Here is a 9246-nt window from a genome sequence, read left to right on the forward strand (position 1 = left end):
TTCTAGAACTGAAATATTTATGTCCTTATTTAATATTAATTTAGTGCCTTAGGATGTGCTTTTCCTAGGAAGTTTCTTTCTACTGTGCTCAAGAAAGAGTGTCTCAGAAGTGAAAATATGATGAACTCACCAAAAACATCTTCATTCAAAACACATGTGTAAAGCTCCTAGAATCCTGGATTGCTTAAAATACTTTTAATATTTATGTGAAAATATTAAAAGTAGTTAAAATATCAGACAAGATGTAGAAATAATTAAACAGATGAGCTCTGTTGTGAAAAAAAAGCATTGCCTGTTCTAAAAATGTGTTGTAATTTTAAAAATAGGAAGTATTGCAAGGAAGTATCCGTTTATTTCATAGATTTGCTTTACTTTTTCCTCAGAGAAAGCATAAGGGCCTCTATCCTAAGTCTAAGTATGATATTTTGATCAGACATGAAAGGCAAAATATAAGCTTTTGTCCACCCTGTTTCCTAGTCCAGCTCAGAGTACCCCTTTTCCCCATCCCCAGTGGGTGCTCATCTCAGAATTGAACACCCCTGGCTCTTTTCTAAGGATAACAGCAAAGGTCATGTGTGCTAGGACCTTGTCTTTAGTCAGTTCCAATTTAAAAAAAAATGAGCATGAATTAAACATGAGGCCATAAATGGGATGTCTCAGGTTTAAATTCAGTTGTATAGTTTATTCTTATCTCTTATATATCTGATATTAGCTACTATTAAATCTAAAAGGGAGTTTCAATGGTTTTCACAGTTTAAATTTCCAGTTTCAGTTTTTATGCACATATATACTGAATTTTCTTTTCTTTATATTTCTTTACAATAAAATTCACTTTAACTTTTGATTCACATTAAGACCAGAATTAAAAAGATCCTGAAGTTATTAAGACTTTAATGCATTTTTATGCATGATTTTATTGCCTATAAAATATGCAAATGAATATTCTTGAAAATATTAGCATAATTCCTGTTACATATTTTCAATTTTATAGATAAGACACCTAGAGTGGGGAGGTTGCTAACTCAAGTCACAAAGCTAATTAGAGATATAAAAGCCTTTATATTGCAACACTGCTATTCTCTCTTAATTCACTTCTCTTATCCTTAGCAGATATCAAGACAAACAATCAAATAAATGGCCAATGGAAATTCTGCTGTGTCACTGAGTTTATCCTGTTAAAGCAAATAAATGGCTGATGGAAATTCTACTGTGCCACTGAGTTTATCCTGTTAGGACTGACAGATGGTGCCGAGCTAACGTCAGTCCTCTTCATCTTGTTCTTTCTGCTCTATGCCATTTCTTTTGTGGGGAATCTGGGAATGCTCTTTCTAATCCAGATTAACTCCCAGACTCCACACACCCATGTATTTCCTTAGACTTCTCCCATTTGTAGATGTCTGTCATTCATCAGTCTTTGCACACAAAGTTCTGCTGAACTTCTTTATTGAAAGGAGACAATTGCATTCTTTGCATGCATTTTGCAATATTAGTGTATGTAGGTGTGTGTCACTCCTTACTACTGAGGACTTCTTGCTGGCAGCAATGCGTATGACTCCTATGAGGCCAATGTAACCCCTCTATTTATACAATGGTCATGACTAAAATAGCATGTGTAGTGCAGGTCATTGGATCATGAATAGAAGATTTCGTCATAAAATAAAATGATAATAACATACAAAATTAATTTTATATAATCCTTCATAGTTTTTCAAGCACTTTCAATTTCTTATATTCTAGACAATGAAAGACAGGGTATTATACTGAAAGATACTTTAGACTCAGAAATATAAAATGAGTTATTTAGAAATTTCATTGCAATATACACATTATAAAAGAAAGGGCTATTCACCTAGAAAGGAATTAAAATAATACATTTCATTATGGGTGTGTGTCTCATGGGGTATTTTATGAAAAAAAAAAATGCTTCTTTTTGACTAGTACCTACCTTCAATTCACATTAACATATAGCTACAAGCTCTCTCTCCTAGAATTCTGAGGCAAATTGGAGGGCACATTTGTCGGATGTAATGTTGGAAAATGAGTAATATATCCTATTTCTGATAGATAGATAAAAGATACCTTGATAGCTATATGGCAATAGATAGACAGATAGCTAGATAGCTAGCTAGCTAGATAGATAGAAATATATTTAAGATTATTCATATAGTGAATGAAATTTGAGTTCAACAGTTTCCAAATGTTCTCAGATGACTAATATCCTTAGTAAGTAGGATATAATTGAGGGCTTGTCAATGAAATATCTGATGCTACTTCATTGATTGCCATGTAAAATATCAGGAAAAATAATCTTAGAATAGCTCCAACCCCCTAAATCCATACACAAAGTCAGTTATTGTTCAACATTAACACTTGGTGAAATCGGTACTTAGCAGATATTTATCTGCTTAACTTGTATATATTTTTAAATTTCATTTTTAAAGCCTTGGAGTTTATGATCTGGAAACTGGTCCAATGGTCAGGAAAATAAATTGCTGGCACCCTCTGAAACAGCAATGGCTGCTTTTTATCATGGTCATGTTTGTTACTTAAGAGACCCAGGGACCAGCACAATGGATTTATGGTCTAAGATCCCAGGTTTGGTTCTCTGCATGAGTGCATAATGATTACATTGATCCCAGCCTTGATGGCAATTTTCAGTTGTCCTTGCTCAAATGTGGCGTGTGGACAAATTCTGACTCCCAATTTCATGAGCATCTAAGGATTATATACCCATATCACCAAATCCTAACCTGATATAGAATAAACTCTAAAAATGCTCTGATTAATATTTGTCTACCTTCCCTAACAAAATCAGTACTGTCTAATTTTTACCAATTAACTAATCACATTTTTTCTCAATTAAGGCAATAAATACTACTCTCCTTATGGCTTTCAAAGATTAGTCTTAGATACATCTTATGAAGTTTTAGAATTCATATGTTCTTACCATGCATGCTTATAGTACTTAAATGTTAATTTTTTCTACAATAACTTACTGAGTCCAATATATTTCAGACTGGATGTTTCTAGTCTTTTCAACCATACTTCATGCATATGGCTGCATTATATTATCATTATGTTTACTCCTTAGTATGTAAATACTGAGAAGACCAATGGAATAAATTTACTTTTACTTAGGGTACAAATTTTTACATCAGAAAATGTTGTTTTGAAATTATTTTTCTATAATTTCCTACATGTGAATTTGGACAATTTCTTTGATTATTCAGGGCAACCTATAATATGAATAATGTGAATCAGAATATTTAACTAAATAAAATTTTAAGTTGCTTATAAATAATAGTTTAAAATATCTGGAAGGAAGTAGGAATTAACTAAATAGGAATCATTACTCTTAATTTCCAGAAAGAAAGAAACACTCATGGTTATTAAACCATGTACAGTATTCCCTGCTGTGTCAGTCTATTCTCACTATTGCCTCATTTAAAAGCATTTTTAAAAGAGCAAAACCAACTGTCTCATGCACACCTTCCACTTATTTTTCTCTATAGCACTTATAGCTATCGACATACAAGTACTTCATCATTTACCTCCCCTGCCCACACAATAAAAATGTCACTCTATGTCACTTTTGTTAGACCTCTTCACTTCCTCAACTGCTTGAATCAACCCTGTCCAGGGCCTTTACATTGATGTCCTCTTTGTCTAGAACACTTTCCTCCCATGTACCTGTATGACTAAATCTTCCTTTTTAAACTTTTTGGTCAAATACCAATATTTTATTGAATCCTGCCCTGATCACATTTCCAGCTGCTTTCTGATACCGCTGCACCAGAACTTCTTATCTACTACCCTGTCTTACAATTTATTTCTTCTTTTAAAATAACATTTTTTCACACTCAGACATGGCATATAATTTATTTCTGCATATTTTTCTGTTTCCCTCAACTAGAATAAAAACACTGTGGACAGTTCCTAGTATATTGCAGGTGCTCAATAAAATGTTTTCTAAATAAATGAATAAAATGTAGTGGAATATTTTAAGATAAGTCATCTAGTGTGTGATTAATCCAACAAGTAAAACACGTTTTAGAGTTTTAATATTTGTATAATATAATTGAGAAGGCTGAAATTGCATATCAACATTCAAACCTTACTTTCTTAGCATCTATGAGTTGTTTATACAAATTCAAAACAATTAATTTATGTATTTCAATGTTTACAAAAAAGTCACATTTACTGAAAACAATGCAATTTAATTTAAAATTAATATTCAAAATATAAAAGCTGAAAAACTTCAACTTGAAAATTAAAAATAAATACAGTTAAAAATGCATATCCTTGGTCATATGAGAAATAAAAATTTGATTCTAGACTATTTACAAAATTGATAACAATATAAGCACTGCATGAAATTAAATAGAAGATAATACAAAATGCTCACATAAATAATGGAAGCATTAAATTCCTGTATTCTTAAACAAGTAATACAAATAAATAATATAATTAGTTATATGAAGGTGCTACAGAAAAGCAATGAGTTCAATCTAAAAAGGTAGATATTTTAGTTTTAAAAACCAACATTAATGAATTAGAAAGCCAAAAATTGAAAATATTTATATAAAAAAGAAAGACATAGAATCTTAGACCCAGTCTTTAATAACCCCTCCCCCCAAAAACAAAACAGGAAGAATAATCTACAAGAGGAGAGAGAAAAAAGAGAGACTAAAACATCAGAAAAAGTAGTGAGCCAGGAGAGGAAACTATCATTATTTAAATTAGGAATGATTTTTATTTTCTTCTTTGAATTTTGTTGTATTCTAATTTGTGTAATGAACAATGTTTACTTCTATAATAATGCCATAGTTTTAATTATAAAAACATCTCATTGTGAAAAAATGCCCTATTCCATCCCTTGTGATTAATGATCTTGCCTTTCTGTCACATGGTAATTAATATTTCTCTTGAAATAACTTCTTTGTTACCCAGTCAAAAAAAATTAGAGCATCACAAAGGAATACCAAACAATCATCCTGAGAGTTAATTCCGCTTCAGGAAAATGCAAAGCCTTCTCTACTTGTGCCTTCCACCTCCTGGGAGTTACCATCTTTTACAGCACTGTGACTTTCACTTATTTAAAACCAAAGCAGTCCTACTCCTTGGGAAGTAATCAAATGGCCTCTTTTTTTTTAATACTATGGTGATCACCATGCTGAATCCACTCATTTAAAGTCTTAGGAACAAAGAAGTGAAAAATGCTCTTATTAGAGTCATGAAGAAGAGCAAGTTATCCAGGCAATTGAAATGACAATGATGCTGACCATTTAACCTCATCTTTTCTTCCTATTATACTTGGGTATTTATTGGATTCTCTCTAAAATACATGAATCTTTTAGTTTGTATTTCTGTTCCACCATCTTTTATTTGGCCCAACATGATCTTGAATATTTCCAGGAAAATAGTTTTAGAACTCCATTTTGAAATGGAAAATAATGCTATTTGTTGTTTAAATGTGTTTCATATGTAAACTAATGTATAAAAAAATAAAATATAGTGTCATCTTTTAAATTATATTACATAACTCTCCATGTCTGTTCCAGTGTTAGAGACTTTTATTACAGAATATAGCTCAGTTTTGGCATTATTACAGTTCCCAAATCCAATCTATTTACTACGTAGTGAAGACACATAGCAGAATGGTTGATAGTGCTTACTTTCTAATAACATATGTCAAATAAACATTGGTAATTTCTTTGTTATTTAACCTGTGAGATCACTGTGTTCTTGGTAAATTGGCAAAATCAAAACTCTCTTGCAAAACTTTAGAAAGTGAAATTTTGGAAATTCACCAGGTTAAAAATCTGCATGCAGTAATACCTGTTTGGTGTCTGTTCCAGTTTGCTAATACTGAGAGAATGCAAAGTACCAGAAATGGATTGACTTTTACAAAGGGGGTTTATTTGGTTACACAGTTACAGTCTTAAGGCCATAAAGTGTCCAAGGTAAGGCATCAACAATAGGGCACCTTCACTGGAGAAAGGCCATTGGCATCTAGAAAACCTCTGTTAGCTGGGAAGGCACATGGCTGACATCTGTTTGCTCCAGTTTGTGTTTCAAAATCGCATTCTCCAAACTGTTCTATGTCAGCTTCTTGGTGCAAACTCTGGGCTAGTACGTCCACAGCATCAGCAAAACTCTGCTTTCAATGATCATCTTCAAAATGTCTCTGTAAGTTGCAGCAGTAAGCTCCTTCTGTCTGAGCTCTTATAGACGGCTCTAGTAAAATAATCAAGGCCCATGCTGTTTCAACTTAGTCAACACTAATGCATCTGCCCACACAAGATTGCATCAAAGAACATGGCTTTTTATGGGGGACATAATATATACAAACCAGTACAGTGTCTAATGGCTAAATATTTGAAAACCTACTTTCTGTGGTGGGTCTATAAGGTACATAAAGTACTCTGCTGAAATTCTGTGTATTTCATAAAATTCTTCCCTTTATCCTGATTTTTTAAAATGTTTTTAAAGTTCCTTAACAATAAATACATTTTGGAGTTACTGCTTGGCTTATTTATTTTAAAAGACTTAATAGGGAAAAGGTGTAAAGCTAAGAATTTTCAAGGAATTATTATTCTCTGACATCTCCTAAATTTTCATAAGGTAGAGGGCTAAAGTTTCATTTTTTATAGAAAATATCCTCTACATAATAAGAAAATGCAATTTTGTTTGTCACTGCTATTCAAAGATTATTTAAGAAAGAATTTTTCATTTTCCTTGTACTTGTTTATTGAAACTTTTGTAATTGTAATTAGATATATTTTTACTTTCAAGCAATAGGGTTATAACATTTGGTTTTCTTTTGAAATTTATATTAAGATTTTCTTTGTAAAATTTTGCCTGTTTATTTTTCCTAAATGTTTTTCAATGTGTAAAATTCATCCTCTATTTCAGGAGTAAAATGTTTAATGATATTCTGCTAATTAAAAATATTTGATCAAAATCTTTTAAGTCTGCATAGTATTTATACTTTCTAAATTTATTTTTAATTGTGCCTTATAAAATATCAATACCAAACAAAATTACTTTAGTATGACTTTTTTGCTATGAAATATATATAATTTTTTCTTAGTACTCCTCTTTGTTTTGATTTGTATTTAGAGGTAGGCCTTCATAAGCATTTATTATTCTTAAATGCAATTTTATTGAGATATAATCACATAACATTCAAAGTGTGCAATCAATTGTTCAAAGTGTCATCATATATTTGTGCACTCATTGCCACAATCAATCATTGAACTTTTTCATTAATCCCTTTCTTCTCCTCCTCCCACTGTTCATTTACTTTTTAATAGTTTTACTGAGATATATTTACACACTCTAGAGTCATCCACAATGTACAATCGATCATTCACAGCACCATCTTACATTTGTGTTTCATCACCAGAATCAACTTTTGAAACTTTCCTTACTGCAAAATAAAAATGAAAGCAAAAAGAGCACCTAGATCTTTCCAACCCCTCCATGCCACCATATTCTTCATCTAAGTTTTGTCCCCATTTTTCCACTCATCTGTCCATACACTGGACAAAGGGAGTGCAAGCCACAAGTTTTTCACAATCACACACTCACACTGTGCAAGCTACAAAGTTATATAATAGCCTTCAGGAATCTAGGTCACTGGATTGCAGTTCAACAGCTTCAGGTATTTCCCTCTAGCCATTCCAGCACACTAAAGACTAAAAGATGATATTCATGTAGCACATAAAAATGCCCTCCAGAGTGACTTCTTGACTGTTTGAAATCTCTCGGTCACTGGAACCTTATTTTGTTTCATCTCTCTTCCCCTTTTGGTCAATAAGTTCATCTCATTCCCACAGTGCTGGGTCCAGGCTCATCCCCAGTAGACATTTCCCACATTGCCAGGGGTGTTTACACTGCTGGGTGTCACGTTCCACATAGAGGGGAGGGCAGTGAGTTCACCTGACAAGTGGGCTTAGAGAGAGGGGGCAACATCTGAGCAAAACAGATGCCCTCTGGGGGGACTCCTATGCACCATCACAAGTAGGCTTAGCCTCTCCCTTGCAGCAGCTAACCTCACAAGGAAGAGCCCCCAGATGGAGGGCTCAGCCCACTAAACTGGCTGTCCTCAATGTTTGCAGAAAAATCAGTGATGACCCAGATGGGGAAGTCCACTTCCACATTTCTCCCTGGTTCCTCAGGGGCCTCACAAATACACTTTTACTCTCTGCCCATGTCACTCTGAGATGTATCAGGATTTCACCCAAGCCTGTGCAAACTCATCAGGTCCCACTTCCCTTTCAGAGCTCCATGCACTGATGGTGTCCAAACAAACTGATCACACAGGTTAAATTATCTAGTGTGCTACAGAAAATATAGATCCTGCACCAAATAAAAATCTCCTCTCTTGGTCTCACACAAAAGTTGTAGTTTTGAAACCCAGTCAGTATTGTCCTTTATCCTTGGGTCTGATTTGCCTTAGCCATTTCCATATCTGATTCATTCATACCTCTAAATGAAGTCTAAACTCTTTTTCAGCTCTTTCAACAGTTGCTTTATTGGCAGCTGCCAAGCTCTAGCTCCAATTCTCAGATATCACACAGATACCCAAAATTCCAGAGATCAACCAGATTATACCAGGTGCTCAGCATCTCAGATTTAGAGATAAACATTACAACTCAGGAATTGATGTGACTGCTGCAAGAGCTTACAATCTAGGGACCATTACAATAAGCATTCCCCATATAAGCTGTGCCTTAAGATTCAGTTCTCAGAGTTTATACAATATTAGTCCATATTAGTAGGGCATTATAATGTTTGTCCTCTCATTTATGGCATGCTTCAATCAAAATGCTGTACTCAAGATCCATTCACCTAGTTGCATGTCTCACAGTTTTATTCCTTCTTGTAGCTGCTCAATATTCTATTGTATGCATACACCACAGTTCATCATTCTGTTCATCAGTCAATGTACCCTTTGACAACCACCATCCATTGCAAATCATGAATACTGCCACCCAAACACTGGTGTGCATATGTTCACTTGTATCCCTGCTCTTTGATCTTTCAAGTATATACCCCATAGTGGGGTTGCAGGACCTTGTGACACCCACATACCTAGCTTCTTGTGGAACCAACACACTGGCCTCCAGATAGCCTATACCATTCTACTTCCTAACCAAAAGTGAATACATACAACTCTTTTTACAAATTCTCTCCAGCACTTATGTCCCTCTGTTTATTTTTCCCCACAATTTTATAGGT

This window comes from Choloepus didactylus, chromosome 6 (assembly GCF_015220235.1).
Source record: "Choloepus didactylus isolate mChoDid1 chromosome 6, mChoDid1.pri, whole genome shotgun sequence".
Lineage (NCBI taxonomy): Eukaryota > Metazoa > Chordata > Mammalia > Pilosa > Megalonychidae > Choloepus > Choloepus didactylus.